The sequence below is a fragment of the Pinus tabuliformis genome, chromosome 5_1 (assembly GCF_031772625.1).
Source record: "Pinus tabuliformis cultivar Carrire ecotype Pingquan chromosome 5_1, CPIR1, whole genome shotgun sequence".
Taxonomy (NCBI): Eukaryota; Viridiplantae; Streptophyta; class Pinopsida; order Pinales; family Pinaceae; genus Pinus; species Pinus tabuliformis.
In genome coordinates, this window is record NC_142305.1 from 832,382,708 (window position 1) to 832,404,072 (window position 21,365).

A 21,365-nucleotide genomic window follows, 5' to 3' on the forward strand; every position below is an offset into this window, starting at 1 on the left:
ACCTGTCCATGATTACCACGTTCTCGGAGACCTGCATGAAACTACTATGTGAGAGCAGGGCTGTGAAGGGACTGTAGGAGCTGATCAATAGGTGCGCTAGGAAGGAAAATGCTACTGAGGGACCGCGTGTAGTTAGAAAGATTGTTAAGCATAAGGCAAGAACTAGACGTGAGATGAGGCTTATTGCGCAGATAGGTGAATATGAGATGGATCAAGTTTCTATAGATTTGGGGTTGGATGTGAAAGTTTTTCGAAAACAGACATGGGAGAGAATGGGGATACCTGTACTAAAGTGGTCTTCGATTTAGTTAAGATAACAAATAAACAAAAAATCATCCCAATGGGGAAGTTGCAGGGGGTAATAATTGATATTGAAGATGCGAGTGCACTAGCTGATTTTGAAGTGATAGAGATTGAGGATGACAACAATCCCTATCCTGCTTTCGTTGGGATCGATTAAGCCACTGGCATAAATGGGGTAATCAATTTGTAGAAGTGGAAGATGATATTTGAGAAGAAATCACTTCGCATAGTGGTGCCCATAGACCCTGCAAAAGGACCGTGCTATACTGAACCAGTCCGAGATTATGAAAGTGATGACGATTTGGACCAGATTTACAAGATAACGACGTGAGATCAGGATTGGGTGAATCCAATATCAGATGGATGTATTGCATGGGATTGTGAAAGTTCATACACATCAGATTCTGATGAAGAACTAGAGCACTAGTAGAATCTAATGCATGAAGTATCTACGTTGTGTTGTAATATGATGACCAAGTCGTTACACTATGTATCATTAGAGGTAAGAAATCTACCTTACTATGATGGTTTAACTGATTTCAATCACTTTTTGGATGCATTTGAGAGATAAGTGCCAGAGTAGCATTGCTTCTAGGCCCTAGACTGGGCACTACGTGCTACTCCTGTGAGATGGTGGGGCACACAAAAGGATAGTTTTTATGATTGGTGCATATACAAAAAAATGATGAGAGTGCGGTTTGGTCACCCACAAGTACGACTAATAGAAAAGTATGATGGGAGGAATGATCTATGTGACCATTTGGCCAAATGGACTGAAGTGTATGGAGTGAAGCCTTAGCCAAAGTGGGTACATCTATTTTATCATACTTTGGATGTTATACCGATGAATTGGTACTTGGAGACGTAACTCTACAATGGCACTAAAGAGTAGGATGTTTTGTGCCAAGGATATTTTATGACATTTAGCTTTGAGGATGGGTTTGAATGTATTGACGAAGTATTGCAGGAGCTTACGACATCGATCTTCAGGGTACTGTAGGATCCTCCAGATTTGATTAAGCCTGATTGGACTACCCAGCCAAACCACACGCTAAAGGGATACAATGTAACAGCGAAAGAAGAAGATGAAGACCTGAGGAAGATTAATATTCCCGAGACTGAAGGTAACCGCGAAGTTGAGGGACCACAACTAGAGAACCCAGACATAACCGAGCAACTCAAAACCAAACAGGTGAACATTGACATGCAGGTAGAGCTAAAGTTTGCAAAGATTGGGGACTATTGGGACAACACGACAATAGATAAGGTCGTCGAATTACTCCGTGAATACCAGGATCTGTTCCCCACGAAGTTTTCGGATTTGAAATGGATAATAGGGGACCTGGGTGTCATGAAGATCACTCTAAAACTAGACATGAAGAAAGTTAAGCAAATACCTTACCTCCTCAATTCGAATTATAAAGAAAGGGTCCATTTGGAGCTTGATATAATGCTTGCAGCAAGTATTATCGAACCGATGGAAGAATCTGATTGGGTGAGCCCTATAGTAGTTTAGGAAAAGAATTAGAAGGATGAAATAAGGATATGCATAGATCTAAGGAAGTTGAATGATGCTTGCATGCATGATACCTTCCCAACTCCGTTCACCAATGAGGTGTTGGATAATGTTGCCGCCTAAGAAGCATATTTTTTTATTGATGGGTTCTCAGGGTACCATCTGATCAAGATTGCGCTAGAGGATAGAAGTAAGATGACCTTCACGACCAAGTGGGGATGGTTTCAGTATACTGTAATGCCTTTTGGGCTGAAGAATGCGTTGATGATATTTTCACGCGTAGTCATCGTGGCATTCAAGGACTTCATTCACAAGTTTCTAGAGGTATACTTTTACGATTGGACAATGTTTGGATTGGTAAAGCGCCATGTGGCAAGTTTGTGTTTGATGTTAGATACATGCCGGAGGTACCAAATCACGTTCAATCTAAAGAAATGTTTGTTTTGTGTCCCTTTTGGGATCTTGCTGGGACATGTGGTATGCATACAAGGCTTGATGGTATACCCTACGAAGATCGTGGACATAATCAATTTGGAGGCACCAAGGAGTGTGAAACAGTTGCGTCTAATGCTAGCGCATACAGGATACTATAGGAAATTCATCAAGAGCTATGCCCAGATCACTACGTCGATGGAAAAATTGTTAAAGAACGATGTTACATTCTATTAGAATGACTAATGTCAGAAGAGCTTGGATATGCTAAAGGAGAAAATGGTCACCTTGCCGATCCTAGTCTTCCCGGATTGGAAGAAGGAATTTCATCTGCATGTGGAAGTGTCATGTATTGAACTAGGAGCAATAATAACACAGGTTGGTGAAGGGGACTTGGATCATCCTATAGTGTACGCAAGTAGGAAGTTGTCCAAAGCTAAGAAAAATTATTCCACTACAAAGCGCAAAGGATTAGCTATGGTGTATGTGCTCCAGAAGCTCAGGCATTATCTATTGGGTGGACAATTTAAGATGTATACAGACCATTCTACATTGAAATACCTTGTCAACAAGCCTGTGTTCAGGGGGAAGATATGCAGGTGGCTATTGTCGTTCCCGGAATATGATTTTGAAGCCATTGTGAAACCAGGACGATTGAATGCAAGACCAGATCATCTGTCACGCATTGAAGCTGGAGAAGAGCCTACTAATTTGGAGGAGGTACTAGCTAACACGTAGCTCTTTGTAGTGCATGTCACGGACAGTCACTTTGAAGATATTATACACTTCCTGATGACAGGAGAGGCCACAAAAGGATATAACAGTCAACATAAGAAGGAACTGGTGGTGTGTGCGACAGAGTTTTTTGTCATTGCAGGGCACTTGTACAAAATGGGATCAGACGAAATACTACGATGTTATGTGCCAAAATTTGATCGAAACATAATGCTCATGGAGGAGCCGTGAGAGGACATTATGTAAGAAAAGCAATAGCATAGAAGGTTCTACGCGATGGGTTGTGGTGGTTGACATTGCATAAGGATTCAAAAGCATATTATAGGGCATGCGATGCATGCCAAAGGACTATAGACCCTCACAGAGGGATGAGCTTCTACTGAATCCGTATATATTGTTACAAACCTTCAACAAATGGGCGATTGAATTTGTGGGACCAATTCATCCTCCAGGAAAGAAGACATGTGCGCAGTACATCATCACCGTGACTGAGTACTTAACTAGATAGGTGGAAGCGCAACCTATGAAGGACTATACAAGCATGATAGCAACAAAATTGATCTTTGAGTACGTGTAGACAAGGTTTGGTTGTCCAAAAATTTTAATGAGCGACCATGATATGCATTTTCTTAATGAGGCGATCAGTGTGATGATGGAGGAATTTCAAGCTTACCATCAGAAGAGCACGCCATATCATCCGTAGGCTAATGGCATAGTGGAAGGGTTTAATAAAATATTGGAGAGTGCACTAACAAAGGTTTGTAATGCTCAAAGAAAGGACTGGGATGTGCGCATACTCACGGTACTATGGGCTTATAGAACGAATTTCAAGAATTTGATTGGATAAACGTCATTCAGGCTATTTTATGGCATAGAAGTTGTGATGCCGATGGAGTACATTGTACCTAGTCTACGCATAGTGGAATTCATAGGAATGGCGGATCGCAGAGCCCTGGAGGAGATGCTCACATAGCTAACGGATCTTGAAGAGAATAGATTTCTAGTTGGATTCCATCAATTAGTTCAAAAGGAACGCGAAAAAAAATGGCACTATCGACACATCAAATTGCACACCTTCAAGGTAAATGATCTAGTTTTATTATATGACAACAAGTTTGATAAATTTTCAGGAAAATTTCAGATGCATTGGCTGGGGCCATATGTTATCAAAGAGGTTACAATGGTGGAGTAGTTCAATTGGTTAAATTAAATGGAGAGCCCTTCCCAGGGATGGTGAATGGTAGCCAACTGAAGCCATACACCGGCTATCCAGCTAGATGACTACATGATGGAAGCATAGTCTTAGCGTTCCAAGCAGCTAAAAGGAGGCATGGGACTATAAACTACACTGCCTGGGTTAAGGAGATATGCAATTGGGCAACTACGCAGAATGAAGGAATGTCACAGTGTCAGCAGAAACATGCGGGGAGCTGTGCTATTGAAGAAGGGACCATGCAGGGAAGCCGGAAAGTGGCCGTTATGGTCAATGTTCATGATTTGATGATGAAAAAATGGCTAACTGGAGCCAGGGGGTAGCATTTAAGTCGAAATTTAAGGGCAAGATATTTGAAAATATGTCGTAAATCTAGCATTTATGAATGAATTTTGGGGGGAACAATTGGATTTGAATTCAAAAATGCCCATCAATTACAGTCGGCTTCCTAGCGAAAAACACTTGGCATTTTGAGAATTGAGGTGTTGAGCTCTCAGGCACGTATGAACCATGATAACTTTGAAGCTTTGTTATTGATTTCAACATTTGAGAGGTTATCGAAGGAAATGCAAGAGTTTTTGACTAGCATCATGTCGGTGCCCGCATAAACCGTGAGTGTTGGAGAAACAATGGCAGCTAAGGGAGCTGCCCCGGAGGTAGCAGTGGAAGCTGAGGAAGCTAGCCCAAAGTTAGCAAGTGTCGAAGTACCTGCAGAGTTACCCAAATTTTTGAGGTCATCGACGCCGAGGCCTACACTGACCAAAGGGGGTTTGAAAACAAAGAAAGATAAGCAGAAAGTGACACTGTCAATGCACACGTCACCCAGAAAACACCCACAAAAGGAAAAGCCCACCCTGTAGGAGAAGGGCAAGGTAGTTGACCTGGAACCTAAAGAAGACAGTGATGAAATAAATACACGTGGTGAAGACATTGACATGGGGGTAGAGGACATTGATGTCGAAGGGTCCAACCCTATCTCTAAACTTCCTAAATACATTCCTTCATGCCGAGTCAAGGCAAAGGTCGCAAAGGATGTTGATGAGAGAAAAGTGACACTGCATACACCATTTCTGTTGGATAAGATCACATTCGAAGGACCGCACCTGATGCATGTCCCCCATTTAAAGTTGTAGGATTTGGATTTAGCTAATACGTACTGTTTTCCCCACTTAGCGACTAATCGGTTCATGTGTCGTCTCTTCTATAAGGACATTGGTGTGATCGCGCTAGAGCTAAGGAAGTGGATAAAAGGGGTGGCCAAGGTAGGACTACTAAACATGCTATGTGTGCCGCATTACAACCGCACACCCACAACCATGATAGCGATCAAACAGCTTCTATTTTTCGTGTACAATGGGTCCCTGTGGTTAGAAGAACCAATACCAATCACTAACATGCTAATCCATAGGATCACTCAGCTGTCACATTCAAGATTAAATCTGGACATGGCATTTGGCAGAAAAACAGGTGAGTGCGACGTCGCTGAGAAAATGAAGGACAAATTTAAGCTCATTAGAAAGCCGCCTGGGTTCTCCGTTTCCAGTATAACTGACCTCGTGGTAAAAGTAGCCACCTAGATCTTGGCTGGGAAAATTTTTAGGAAGTGTTGCACAGATGAAGTGTCGGCACTAGTTGTATCATTAGCGGCCAAGTTCGCAGAGGGCATACAATTCAATTAGGCACCCTACCTCTATAGTGAGTTCCTCGCGAACTATACAGAGGCAGACGACCAGAGCAAAACCTTTCACTATGCATGGATGCTGCTATCCATATTATTGGTCACATGGGAGTTACTGGAGGATAGTTAGCTTCCTCTAGTCATGTAGGATTTACAAGAAGCAACGAAGTTCGCGTTGCTCTGGGCCACCGAGAACCCCAAAAGGGTCAAGGATAGCAAGATATTTTTGATCTTGATGGAGATGACAACATGGCCATCAACCGCAAACCACGGTTATCACCAACTGTCTTCAAACAGTTGGCAGAGTATGTGGAGTTCAACATGGACTTCGACTGTGTCTCCATGCGAGCACGGAAGGACCCTGATCAAAAGTGGTATGACCTTCCATACTTGGCCATAGACGACATGATCGTGGTGGTCCTCGATCACTGGCTAGCAGAGTGGCGCATGGCCTCGAACTTGAAAACTGGGTCTAGCAAGTCTGTAGTGAAGCGTAAGAAGGAATAGTCTAGACTAAAGATGGAACAGTTGACCAAAAATAGGAAGAAAGAGGCTAAGGACAAAGCAAAGTGGAGCATGCTACAAAAAAGCAGACAGAAGAACAACAATAATAGGAGGAGCGCGACTCTGACAGGACTAAAAAATCTCCTCCCATGGAGTTAGAAGAGGAAGAGCAGCGATTCGAATAGGGTAGAGTAGACCTGGAGACTACTCCGTTTCGGGTTAAGAACAATAGAGAGCAGGAGAAAGTAGGGTCATGGAAGAAGTCCAAGGCCATCAAAATGTCCCTCTACCTAATCACCTTGACAGAAGGTAATTTGAATGACATTGGCAATACGGTGAGGGATGTAACTGCAGAACTGCTACAACAGTCCGAGCAGCAACAACAACAGGCCTTGGGTGCCATTCAAATGGGTCTGCGTGAGCTGTAGATGTAGGCATCAGAGGTATAGACCAGTATGGGGTGAAGCATTGTGACATCAACTAGTTTGGTGCCTTGAACTTTAGAGGTACCAGAAATGGTGCGCACACTGGATCCCCGGGCCATAGCACTGCCGGATGGAGCACTAACTATAGAAGCAGAAGATGAGAGGGCCATTGTCAACACCCTCAAGAGAGTTGTCCTAAATTTGGCCACGCTTCCAAGTGAAGCCCTTCATACCTTGCAAGATGGTGTGATCGCGGAGCTTCGGGCTCGGGAACAGTGCGCCTTGAATGTTATCAGTGAGCAGAAGGTGAACAATGCTCAGTTGGCTATACAGAAGAATTATACCATTGATCTTCTTAAGGCCATCATGGAAAATAATGAACACATGACCAAGGCGGTGGTTGAGGCATGTAGGACTGTTCCAGAGCTGGATATTCCTGAACATGCACTAGTGGATGTCAGAATTTGAAAGCTCGCTACTGGAGTGCGCAAAGCGAAAATAGAGCTAGCTAAGGCTAAGGTTCAATTTGAATTGAACCTTAAAATTATAGAGCTTGAGTTCATGGCCTAGCCTTTGACTCCACTAGAGATTAAAGAGTATCTGCCACTGTTAAATATGCAGTAGCAGTTGTAGATTTCGCAGTGAAGGATTGCACTGCGCTTTTTGAGTAGTCGCTCGAAGTAGTCACCAGCCTACAGGAGGATCCCAATGTACAGAGGCTAGAAGTAGAGGCATGGGAGCTGCAATAGAGATATGATGAGGTTAAAGCAATGACATGCACCGTTGCTATTACACAAAGGTTAATGAAGTTGTAGGAAGTAAAGGCGCTTAAACAACAGGTGGATGCAACTCAGCGCAAGGAGGATGTACTGAAGGCTAGATTGGGGCCTTGGCTAGAGGAAGCCTATGTACTCACTACCTCCATTGAAGGGAAGTTGGCTAGTCTGTAGGTGACACAACATAAAATATAGGCAGACAGCGTAGAGCCAACAACGGAATAGCTGGTCGAGCAGGCGGCAACAAAGTGCACCGCCGAAGTCCTAGTGCTATAGGTGGATCTAGGAGGTTGTTAGGATAAGATCTCCATGCCAGTAGAGTGACTCAAGGGTGATTCACCATATTTGTGTTGGAGGCCTATTGGGAATAGGTCCCCTAGGGTCAATTTTGGGGTTAAAAGCCCAAGTTTTGGGGCTAAAGGCCCAAGTTTTGTGTAAAGAATGTAAAGTCTCCACAATTTTTGGTTGCAGAGCAGGAAGATGTAAATAGTCAAAAAGGGTTTTGACCCTTAGTTTAGATAGCTTGTTTCGCTTGATGAGATTCACCCTTGGTCTGCGGGCCATGGGAATGTATAAAAATGGAGTCTTAGAAGAGGCTAAGGCAAGTTTGGATAGACTTCTAAGTATGTTTTTGGGTCTGAGAGCTAAGAGCGAAGAGTCTTAGCATAGGTAGAGGCTTTGTAGCTGAGTGCACAAAGGCATAGGGTATAACTGCGCAGCTGAGTGCACGAACCCCTATAGATGTGTGCGCAGGGTAGTCAGAGTTTATACTGGAAATACAGATTATCAATAAAGAGAAGTATTTTGGAATTACTTGTGTATTTTACTTTTGTTAATTGCATGTGATTATGTTACATTGAACACTAGGTTTATGTTTTAATGTTATTCTGATGTGCGAATCTATATGTTTCTCTTTTTTATACGAATGCAAGAAAAGATATATGTTTATGCGAAGATAATCATAATTGCATGTTCAGACTCTACGAAAATAAGATTATCTGAGTAAATAAAAAAGTAAGAGTAATTATAGAGGTGTGTAAGCATCTGAATTGGCTATTTAGGGTCTGCGGAGGATGATCAGAGACTTTCATGGAGGCTTCAAGGATGAATGGAAAAGTACATTGATAAGCCCTAAAGGGCTTATAGATCTGCATGGAGGTAGAATGAAGGTCTAAAAGAGACATCACTACCGTCTCAAGATGCACTTGGTTCTTGCATCTCCCCATACTGCTTCAAGTAAGACTTCAGTCCACGCTCCGTGGATTGATGCCGAAAGGGCTAATAGTGTAGGGATTTGCTTGGCTACTTAACACTAAACCTGGGTCAAGGCCCATCAAACCAACATAAAGTACCTGAATAAGGTATATTATGAGGAATCAGAGGTCACACAACTTGAGCTGATGAAATGGGTGGTTGGTGTTGGGTGCAAGGGGCTACTAAACATGTTGTGGGTGTCACATTTTAGCCACAGCGCTATAAACATATTCTGCATGTGTCAACTTTTGATGCTAGTGCATGATGGGTGCCTCTAGTTGGGATGACCCATCCCGATCACCGATATGCTAATCCATAGAATAACTTTGTTGCCATATCAAGGAGTGGACCCTATAGAGGCATTGGTAGGAAAATCGTAGGAGAAGAAATTAGAAGATCAAATGAAGAGCGACTCCAAGATGACGAAGAAGTCACGTGGCTATGCAATCAGTTCCATATCTGATGGTGTAGTGTAGTTTGCTGCACAAATCTTGGCTAGAAAAATCATGCGGAAGTGTCACGCCAATGAAGTGGCGATGCCAATAGTCTCTTTGGCTACATAGTGTGCCAAAGGAGTCCAATAAAATTGGGCTCAATACCTATGTCATGAATTTTTTGGAGGACTACAAAGAGGCCTAGGATGAGGGCAAGGCATTCCATTAGACGTGGTTGTTATTGTTGATCATGTTGGTGGCATGGAGGATGCCTGAAGAACGTCAGTTTCCTGAGCAAGATTCTGATCTACCTGAGACCACGAAGTTTGCTTCACTGTGGGCCACCAAAGAACTTGAGTGCATTATGGAGACAAAGATATTTTGGGTCTTATTTGAGTCAGCGTTGGGGATGGTGATTAACTAGTGGCCAAAATTGTCACCAAGTTTGCATGCATAGTACAGTAATGTCAGATATTTCAAGGTATATTTTCATAATCTACACATATGTGAGAAGAAATACGCCAAACAAACATAGCACAAGATGACATACTTAGTCACCGAAGATGATATTCTGGGATTCGTTAGGAAATGGTCAAGTGACTGGCTGATCCCCTTTGATTTAGGTACGAGAACTATTAAGGTTGCTGAAGGTGAAGCAGCGCAAACCACAACAATGATAGCAGTAGCAAAGGAGAAGAAGAAGGAATCATAGAAGGCTTCCGCAAAAGAGAAGGTCGTGACAAAAGAAAAGGCTACACAGTAGAAAGAAGTTGCTTCCAGGGAGAAAGAAGAAACCAAAAATAGGTCTCTGCCAAAGAGACTGGCGTAGCGAAGGAGAAAACTACGACTCTGTCGTAGGCCACCATTGACCTCGGTGAGTCAAACACAGAGCGTAAAAATGTGGAAGAGATAGAGGGATAAGATGAAGGGGGCATAGGCTTGGAGTCCCCCTTCATCATCAAAAAGAGGAATAAACAGGTTTCATTTAAGGGAGCATGGGATAGGTGAGCCTAAACCAAGCAAGCCTAAAACAAGCAAGCGAGTTAGCTTTAGCAACATAACTCACCATGGAACTTTGCAAAGTGTGGTTACCTAAGGGGTCTATGCAAGTCGACGCAGTAGAAGGAATGGTGCACCTATTACACATGATGAATTTGAGTTTGAATCTGATGATGCTTCCTATTCAAACACTGCAAGAGCTACATCGAGGGGTGTTAGATGAGCTCAGAATTTGGGAAAAATGTGCGCTGCTGATCATCAATGATGTCAAAACGGGTAATCAACAGATGTTCGAGGAAGAGGCATAGGCCCTCAAGGAATGGGAGGAAGTGATGGTGCAAAGTTAGTAGCTAGAAGAAACAATAACGTAGGCCTGTAGTGAGCTTCCCAAGCTTCAGATTCCAATAGAAACATCCCCTGCAAAGAAGATTCAGAAGCTATTTGTTGTAGTAAAGAAGTCGAAGGAGGAAATTGGGAATGTTAGATTTGAGTTGCAGTTACAGATCTCTGAGCTCCAACTTGAGCTGTAGCCAACCACTCCTCCAAAAGTTAGAGAGAAGCAGGAGGCTTCTATTAAAGGAGAAATGGCTACCTTAGAAGTTGTAATCAAAGGCTACACTTAGTTGTTCGAACAAGCCATGGAATTATGGAACTCATTGCAGGAGTATCCAACTCTGATTGAAGATGACATCCGGGAAAAGAATAGGTATTTCGATGAGATAAGGTCTACAACACAAACCTTATCACCATTGCAAAGGTTCACAAGATTACAAGACGACAAGCTCATCCAAAAAGAAATTGATGAGTTGCGTCGAAAGGAAGAAATCATATATTCAAGGACTTAACCCTAGGTGGATGAGGCAAGCCAGTTGAAATTGTTAGTGTAGAGCAAGCTGAAGGAAATTCATGAGACACAGTACCATGGGCCTTGCAGTCGAAGGCTCTACCACAGAAAAATTGGTTGAATATGTCTGACAGGCCATTGCGCAAGGGACAACATACCTACAAGTATTAAAGATAGAGTTTGGTAAGCTACTGTTATAGACATTTTTGTGCCTTACAACTATAAGCATGAAATGTCCATAATTCAAGGGATCCAAAGTCCCTAAAGATGTTGTTACAGCTCCTAAAGGAACAAGGTCAACTAATGACAGCTTCTCCCAGAAGTTCTCCACCAAAAACCACTCAGAAACAGTCAATTCAGGATCAATTCAAGTGCTCCACTAGCTGCCTGCGTTACAAAGCACCCCAGCACACTGTCTAGGTGCGTTGCAACGCACTTGAAAGCACTACCCAGGTGCATTGAGCGGGAAAGGACAAGTGGCAGAGTCATTCAACGAGGTGGAAAGACCATGGAAGCTTCCAGAATCTTCTGCAATGACACTTGCCTCACTGAATTCGACCAAGTGATGAGTAAGAGGTTCTCAGTCTCCAACTCGAAGCAAGAACTGATAGAGAGAAGCCACAAGCCAAAACATAAGCTGACTCATCCTCTCTACTTACATCTATATATGGATCCCTCATCCCAGAGATCCAGGGGCTGGAATTTTGTACTTTGCAGAGAATTGCTGTTGGTTTGAGATTGAGATTAGTACATTGGGTGATTTATGCTTTGTTGGAGGAGAGGAAGGGATTCCTTTGCTGGGAGGTAGATGCTGGATCGGAACTCACTTGGTTGTATCTCCTCTTGGACTTTCTTATTCTATCAATAAACTATTTGAGTTTCTCCTACATGCTGTGTATCAATGATGTTTTGTTTTATTTGCATGTTTAGCTTAATCTGATCTTGAGCTTTTTATGAATGTATATCTATATCTTCATGTAGTTTCTCTCTCTTGTGATCTTGCAGGAATTTGGTGAAGCTGGGCCGGTAAGGGAGCAGGGAGCTGGGAGCTATTGAAGAGAGAAGCGATTGGATCAACAAACTAGCGAAAGACACAGGTTAGTTACATCCTTCCTCCTCATTTACATTTCATAAAGAAGAAATACTCAAGTAGTTTTCCTTGTTTGTTGCTAAGGCACTATCACACCTTAGAGTGGGATAGGGGCGTTCTGAATAGATACTTTTCCCAACAACAAATTGGCGACTCCGCTGGGGATCGTATCTAGTTAGTTTATTTGTGTTTCTATTATTGTTCTTCTCATAAACTTAGGAGTGGAGAATCGAATTGCATTTGCCATTTACAAATGCAAAGTAGAGATCTGCCACTCTAGTCCACTCACTGGGCCTGTTTATGATCTGAACAAGCTGATCCACAAATGCTCTAACTGCCCATTGTGATAGCTCTTAGTCCTCCTTTAAATCATCCTTCTAATTGTACCTTATTGATAGCTTTTATCCGGCCAAAAACCTCAGATCAAACTGCAAACCGTGACCCATAACCCAGAGACAATTCTCGTTTCTGCTTCAGCGGAGGCTCTGTGAAGAGACTCTGCATTTCAACGTAGGTCCCGAGAGGGCTACTTGCGCTGCAATTCAGTTTCTCTGTGCTGCAGGTGCGCTGATCAGCCCTTGCCCTGTGCAGCTGTGGTTCTTTGCATCCTTGTGTTCAGTTTTATCTCTGTTTTTTGTAGCCTGTAATCAGTGTGTGTACCTATCTGAAAACCCCTTTTCTCTGCCTTGATTCCGCCTCAGTTGTATAGAAGAAACTGTATTTGTTTTTGTGTATTTGTTACATCATTTGCAGTTTCCCATTACAAAAGTAAACTAGTCATACTGTCGCCCTTAGATCTAGACCTGTCGTAAGTGTCGTTTTGATCTTAGGAGTAAGTTTGTTTGCTGTTGACAGTTGATTGCGCTTTTACTTTTGTCTTTTGGTTTGAATTTATGAATTTCTAGTGTCGAAACAAGTGTTTACTTCAAAATCATAAAGTATCGTAATCGTCTTTTTGGATTTCAAAAAGAAGCTTGTATGTGTTTCACTTGAAATCAAATTCAAATTTGTACAACAACCTTCTTTTTAGGCATCAATATTAAGAAAGTGAAAACAAATACATACATTTGTGAATTTGCATATTGATAGTTTGTATGGTTTGATTTAGGAAAAAGTGCATTTACAGTGTGCTCTTTTCTCTTTGAGAAAAGTTTGTGTCTTTCTTTTCCCCTTGTAGCTAGGATTTTCATTGTTGAAAAGAGATAAATGCTTGCTTATCATCTCTAGACTGCATTTAGGAATTGTATATACATCTCGTGGTGATCCAAAAAGGAAAACTTCTAAGAAAGATCAACCTAAAATAAATTGAATGAACTTAACAACGCTTTGTAACTTAGCACACAACATAGAGGTCTAGGCTAGAAACGTGTTCCGGCGTCGTAAAACCTGGTGACTGTCGATCTCACTGATGGTTGGGTGATTCCTCCTGAGAGACGATATGCGCCAATACGGATTGTGCTCCCACGTACTATCGAGTATATATTGGGAGACCCCTATAGGCATAAAACCTTTATCCATAGGAAGCTGTGTCGGCCGCCCTACTGATCGCAATGCACTGAACACAGCATTTGGGAAGATTGACCGCCCGTATATTAAAAAGTATTTTGCGGTTTTGCGAAAAGTTTGGCACACCCTCTGCCTAGAACTCCAGAGCAGTTCCTTTTGGCCTTTTTCAGACTCTATAACGGAAAAAGTCCATCCGAGCATTTGTCACTTCGGGCTCGTTAAAACATCGAAGGAGACTAGAGCCATCTTTTGCTTTTTCTCGACTCTTTAAAATTGAAAAAGCAAGTTGTGTCTAAAGCGTCTAAAATTCATTTAATTCGGAAACATATTTCCCCTTTTGTATTTTAGTTGATCGAGTAATCCGCAATCGTGGAAGAAAGTCAATTGAAACCCCGTCGTTCGCGGAGGCTTACGAGTCAACCGTCTTTGTCTCCGGAATCGAAAACAGTACGGACAAAGCAAACTCGTTTAACCGGTTCAAAATCTCCTATTAAAGTTAGAACAAGTGTTCCAACAACATCCGAGATTCCGGGTACTCCAAACATTTCTGGAAACCCTGCCTCTACATAAGAAGTTCAACAGCCACAGAGGGACAGTGATACTGATCCTAGTCTGAGAGTAAACACTTGTGTTACTGAACCAGTTCCATCTGCGACCGGTTCGGAGAGTCTTGCTCCTCAAACATTTGTCGCTGTCGATTCAACCCCTCCTTCGGCACCAGAAATATTTTACGGACCTGACGGTCTTCCCCTTCCACCTGGTTTGATTGCGATAGAGGAAATTGTAGAAGATCCGCAAGCAAGTACTCCAACACATTTTGGAGTCGGGGTCACTCTATTTCCTTTGACATCAGAAGTTAGTCTACCACCAGTGGAAGTTCCTGTAGAATCGCTAGAAAATCTTTTGGATAGACTAGATATGTCTGAACAACCATCGACATCCAGGACTGTGTCGTCTGACACAGCAGCAGCTGAATCTCCTACTGCTACTCCAACGATGTTCAATGGTATACCATCTGTCCCGGCAAGTTATCAACAACAAGCCGGAGTCCCATCAGGGACTGCTTCGATGACATGGTTAGTTCCTATTTCTTCATCCGGATTATCATCTGGTATTTCTTATGTTGAAACTCAACAAATTGATCCAATGTGTCTTCAAAAGCCAATCTACCCTTCAAGTACTGGATTGCCACCATATGGAGGGCAGTATGCCTTTTCATTGTTCCCTCCCAGAGAACAACCATATGGGAGTTTACAACAAAGTTCAGGTCAAACTGGAATTACATCCAGCGGTTGGGTACCAATACTGCCTCAGCAACCAAGGGTTGCATATTCAATGCAACCAGTCCACCCTGTGTCGAATATTCCCACTATACCTGGTATGGTGATTGCGTCGCAAGTAGAAGCGCTACCTGTTGTATGTCAACCCCAAGTTTCTCAGGTTGCAATACAACAACCTCTTGTCTCAACAACTCAATCACAAGCTCAGGTTAGTGCCTCCTTATCTGGAGCGACTCAGGCTCAAACAAGTACTATGACTCCTCATCTTGGTCAATCATCCAGTATTGGACAACAGCAAATGGTCCAACAACCAGGGCTGGTTCAATCTCAATAACCGCAATTCCAGCAATCATATCAAGGACCTGAGCAACAAGTCTTTGTAAGTAATGGGCAACTACATTTCCAAATCGGTTATCAACAACCATACTATAATGGTTATGCCCATCAACCTTGTCAAATTTGCCAGCATCAAATACATTATGCTGGTATGCAAAGACCCACTGCTCAGGCGATTCCATCTTATCTTGGGTATGCTTCACCTAACCTGAATCAACAGTTGCCCTTTGTAGCAACTCTAGAATTACCAGATCTAAACCGGCTGACGAATGATCCAATTGCTTATGCCCCTTGGTGGCCAGCGATTCCGCATAAACTTCAGTCCGATATTCCTAAATTTAATGGAAATCCGGGTGAAGATCCGTCGAATCATGTGATGACATTTCATCTGTGGTGTTCATCAAACACCCTCAATGATGATTCGATAAGACTTCGCCTTTTTCAGAGGACGTTAACTGGTCCGATGGAAAAATGGTACATCGAATTGCCTAGAGCTTCATTCGACAACTTCAGTACCTTAGCCACGACTTTCTTAACCCATTTTCAATTACCGATAAGGTATGAAATGGGAACGGAACTCCTAACCAACTTCAAACAGACAACGGCCACTCACATATCTGATCATATACATGAGTGGCGACGTCTTCGTAGGATGGTAAAAACGTACGTTCCCGATCAGCTATTAGCTGAATGGTTTATCAAGTCCTTACTTCCTACAATCACGGAAGATGTGGCAAAGGGGGGAGTCGTAACGGAAGAGCAAGTCATCGCTCGTGTGCAATATCTGGACTTGGTCTATACTCAGTCTGGCACGCTCTACGACAAAATACCTGATGCCCCTAGACCAGAATTCTCAATTCCTCCTCCTCCTAAATCAAACAATGACTCTCACGCCGGCGATGGCGTGATTGGCACGACAAACGAGAAATCGACAAAGGCTACGTCCAACAAAGCTCGTAAGATTTCATATCAAAATGCAAAAGAGGAACTTCTTGCCTTGGAAGTAAATTCCATGTCAACTGACAAGGGCAAACAACTGAAACAACCAGGGGGAAAGAAGAGAAAGAAAGGGAGAAAAAAGAAGCACGATAAAGCTTCTACAAACCCTTCTGGGAAAAGGAAACCCCCTGCGGGGTGTCATATATGCGATGAGGATCATCGAACGAGAGATTGTCCACATAACGCTGAAGTTAAGAAACTCTTTAAGAGTTCAAAAACCTCAGCAGTATTAACTGATCCGTTTCCAAACCCGGGAACCAAACTGGTTGCTAATCAAAATGCTTCTCGATCCCAAGTTCTTATGTTGTCTATCTCAGAGCAGCAAAATGATGCTTTGACAAGGAACAAAGATTACAGGAATCCACAACTGTCGAACAACAAGGATAAAGATCAACCAAGTAGTTCGACAACAACTTCAACAGAAGTTGCGCCACCCACCATTCCTGAATTAATGATAAAACCGCCAAAGGGAGTAGTACACAAGTCGACATTTAATCCCCGCGCTAGAGTGGCACAGCATTATAACATAGTGGAAGATTTGGCCCAATCGCCGTCCACTATGTCGACACTTGAGGTACCGCAAAATTGCCCCTCCCAAGAGAAAGCTTTATTATCAGAAATAGGCAGGATTGGCCCAATGGATTCCAATCTTGTGACCTTTGATCATAAAGGATATGACCCTCAGTTACCAGCTCAACTAGCTTTCCTTATTCAAGTGAAAGCCCTCAACAAAACTGTTCATCGGACAATTATTGATGACGGGGCATCTATGTGTATTATGTCGATGAGTTGCTGGAAAAATTTAGGCTCACCACTCTTGTCGAGAACGTCAACGACGTTAAAAGCATTTGATGGATGATCATACACTCCATACGGGATTTTAAGTAACTTGCAAGTTGAACTAGGGGAAAAACAGTAGGAATTGATGTTGAAGTAATTGATGGAAACCTCGATTACAACATCTTATTGGGAAGGCCCTGGATATATGCCATGGCTGCAGTTGTGTCGACCTACTTCAGGAAGATTGCATTTCCCTTTCAAGGATGAATTACAATCGTCGACCAACAAAATTTCCTCCCCGACAGTTCACAAGTTACGGGAAGCATTCCAATGATCCATGGAAGCAATCATTCGCTTCAAAATATTGGAGTAGGTCTCCTAAAAGACCCTGCCTTAATGGGTACTTTTGCCCTACTGCCTGCGAGTAATCTAGCGGAAGTGGCCACAGTGGAAACCTACAATATGAAATCTTCTATATCTAATGGATTCCAAAGATTCCTGAACATTTTGTCAGCATGGATCATCGCCATTTTAGAAATATTGTAGCAATCAATTTTCTTGGCCTAGGGGGCAACCCCAAATCAACGCTCATCAAGCGTTTGGATAGATAGATCTAAAGAATATGGTACCCCTTCAGATCCTTGGTCGCAAGTGCATGTCACCGACGAAGGAATTGTCCAATCAATGGTAATTGACGGGGCACCATGGAATGATTCCCACCATCATTCCCTTCTCCCGGATTGTGGAGAAGATACTCGAGATGACCTTTATCATCCTTCAGTTTTCGATTTTCTATCAAATACTGTAAATACGGTGGATGCCGAGGACGGTTCTTATCTCGTGTCAACCTCGTTAAAAAATGAAACAAGGAGTCATGAGGATAGTTCTTTTACTGTGTCAACCTCATTAAAAAATGAAACAAATCCCCTTTTCAAATCTCAAAGGTAAACCTTCATTCCAACCACTGAGTTGAATGCAATGAAGCTTGGGGGGCATGCACCTCGATTTGCGTTATTATGCTGGGGGCTTGCAAACTTATCACGAGCAATGTTACTACAGGGTTCAAGCTCGTTAAAAAATAAACCCGCATCGAGCAGTTTTAGCACATAGTTCATGCTCGTCAAAAAAAAAACATAAGATCGAGCAAGTGTTTCAACCCGCGTTTAAGCTCGTTAAAAAATGAACTATCCTCCGGTAAATAACAACCATGAATGTAACATTATCAGCCATTAAAGCCTTGGTTGTGTTTGCACCATCACCTCCACTTTTCCATTGGCCGATCATTCACCTCCATATGATTGTTTACCCATTTTGAGGAACAACTGCGAAGAGTGATTTCACTAGCCATCCTTGTGACACTGCCGTGCTTGGAAAATTCCAACCCTTACCTAGAATCAGCTGCTACCCATTTTATCACTCGTTCCTCAAAAGATGAGTCTTCTTTAAGATCTTTTCATTTGACTCATAAAATATGAAAATATTGCCGACTTTTGGCCTTCCAGCTCATTAAAGCGACCGGAAGAGCTATCCCTCCTCTAGATTTTAATCTTTTTGGACCTGAGGGATTATTGCACAAAAAGATCGAGCGCTTGTTTTGTTCGGCTCGTTCAAACTATCGATGATTCATCCCTTCTGTATTGTTTTATACTTTTTCAAACTTAAGGGATTAGATGACGAAAAAAGGACCTCTAGAGTTAACTTTACGTACCTTTTCAGACTCTCTAAAAATGAAAAGGACCGATTTATCTTTGTCGTTAGACTCGTTAAAAGCATTAATAGCAACAAACTTGTCTTTAGATGAGAACGAGCTTCACTATCGCTAGGCTCATTAAAACATAGCGATGGGTTTGCCCGAGGGGCAAATTATAGAACAAGCATATGTTATCCTCCTCAAGCTTGACAGAAATAAAGAGGTACTGGTCAGCAATGACTGGGGAAAAATTGGGATGAAACTCAAAGAACCTTTATTGGTAGCAAGTCGCTCTTGAACATGACACTTCCACTCCGTGCCTGAGTCGGGTTGGGTTGCTTCATTCACCAGTCACATCACCATGGTCTCACCATACCATCCACCTTTGGGGTAAATGCTACCAATCCATCACATAAGTGTCGCCGATATGTTCAAGAGAAGTCATCCAGAGAAGTCAACTGTGTCCCATCCACTACCATACATTATACTCCATTCTTTCATGATCGCCACCCTGAACCATATATCATCAGATTGTTTTCACCGCAGATTGTCCACACAGAGCTGAGATTAAGAAATTCTTTAAAACCTCAGCCGTGTTAACTGATCCGTTCCCAAATCCAGGAACAAATCTGGTTGATAGTGGAAATGCTTCCCCGTCTCAAGTGCTAATGTTGTCGGTTTCAAAACAGCAAAATGATGCTTTGATTTCGACAAGGAACAAAGATTACGGGAATCCGCAGCTGTTGAACGGCAGGGATAAAGATCAACCAAGTAGTTCGACAACAACTTCGACAGAAGTTGTACCACCCATCATTCCTGAATTAACAATAAAACCGCCAAAGGGAGTAGTACACAAGTCGACTTTTAATCCCCGCGCTAGAGCGGCGCAGCATTATAACATAGTGGAAGATTTGGCCCAATCGCCATACGCTATGTCGACACTTGAGGTACTACAAAATTGCCCATCCCAAAGGCAGGCTTTGTTATCAGCCATTGGTGGGGTTGATCCTAAGGATTCGCACCTTGTATCCTTCGACCACAAAGGATACGATCCTCAGTTACCAGCTCAACTAGCTTTCCTTATTCAAGTGAAAGCCCTCAACAAAACTGTTCATCGAACAATTATTGATGAGGGGGCATCTACATGTATTATGTTGATGAGTTGCTGGAAAACTTTAGGATCTCCAACCTTGTCACGATCTTTGACGACATTAAAAGCATTCGACGGAAGGTCATATACCCCATATGGTATCCTAAATAACTTGAAGGTTGAACTAGGGGGAAAAGCAGTAGAAATAGATGTTGAAGTCATCGATGGAAAGCTTGATTACAACATCCTACTAGGAAGACCGTGGATATATGCCATGGTAGCTATTGTGTCGACCTATTTTAGAAAGATTTCATTCCCCTTCCAAGGAGGGATTACAATTGTCGATCAAAAAAACTTCCTCCCTAATGGTTCTCAACTTACAGGAAGGATTCCCATGATCCATGGAAGCCCCCATTCACTTCAAAATATCGGAGTAGGCCTACTAAAAGATCCTATACTAATGGGAACTTTCGCTCTTCCACCTCCAATCAATCTGGCGGAAGTAGCGTCGATAGGAACCTGCAATATGATATCTTCCACAAAGATTTCAGAAAACGATACCAACATGGATCATGCAATGGTTTTTCCCCCAAGCCCAATAGAAATATTATAGCAATCAATGTTTCTAGCATGGGAGGCAAACCCAAATCAACGCTCATCAAGCGTTTGGGTAGATAGGTCTAGAGAATATGGTACCCCTTCAGATCCTTGGTCGCGAGTGCATGGAACCGACGAAGGAATTGTACAATCAATGTTGATTGAAGGGGCACCATGGAATGATTGCCACCATCCTTCCCTTCTTCCGGATTATGAAGAAGATACTCAAGATGACCTTTATCATCCTTCAGTTTTTGAATTCCTTTCAAATACTGTAAATACGGTGGATTCCGAGTGAAACTTATCCAACATTGAAGAGACTATAGCCATAAATATCTCGACTAAAACAGATATTGTAGAGAATATTTATGTTGGCAAATGTTGTTCTCCTTCAGAACTGGAAATATATAACGCTCTTTTTTGCGAATTCAGAGATGTCTTTGCTTGGTCATATAATGAAATGCCAGGCATCGACTCGAGTATCGTTGAACACGAAATTAAGATGTATCCAGATGTCAAACCGGTACGACAACGGCTCAGGCAGGTGCACCCCAAGAAAGCCGCTGCCATTAAAGCAGAAGTTGAAAAACTTCTCCATGCTGGTTTCATCTACCCGGTTCCTCTAACCGATTGGGTATCGAATATTGTCCCTGTTATGAAGAAACAAGGGACAATTAGAGTGTGTGTCGATTATAGGGATGTAAATCAAGCTTGTCCAAAAGACAACTACCCTACACCCTTCATCGACCATATAATTGATGAATGCGCCGGATGCAAAATCCTTTCATTCATGGATGGATTTTCCGGGTATAATCAAATAAATATCCGCCCACAGGACTAGTCAAAGACTACATTCATTTGTCCGTGGGGCACATTCGCATATC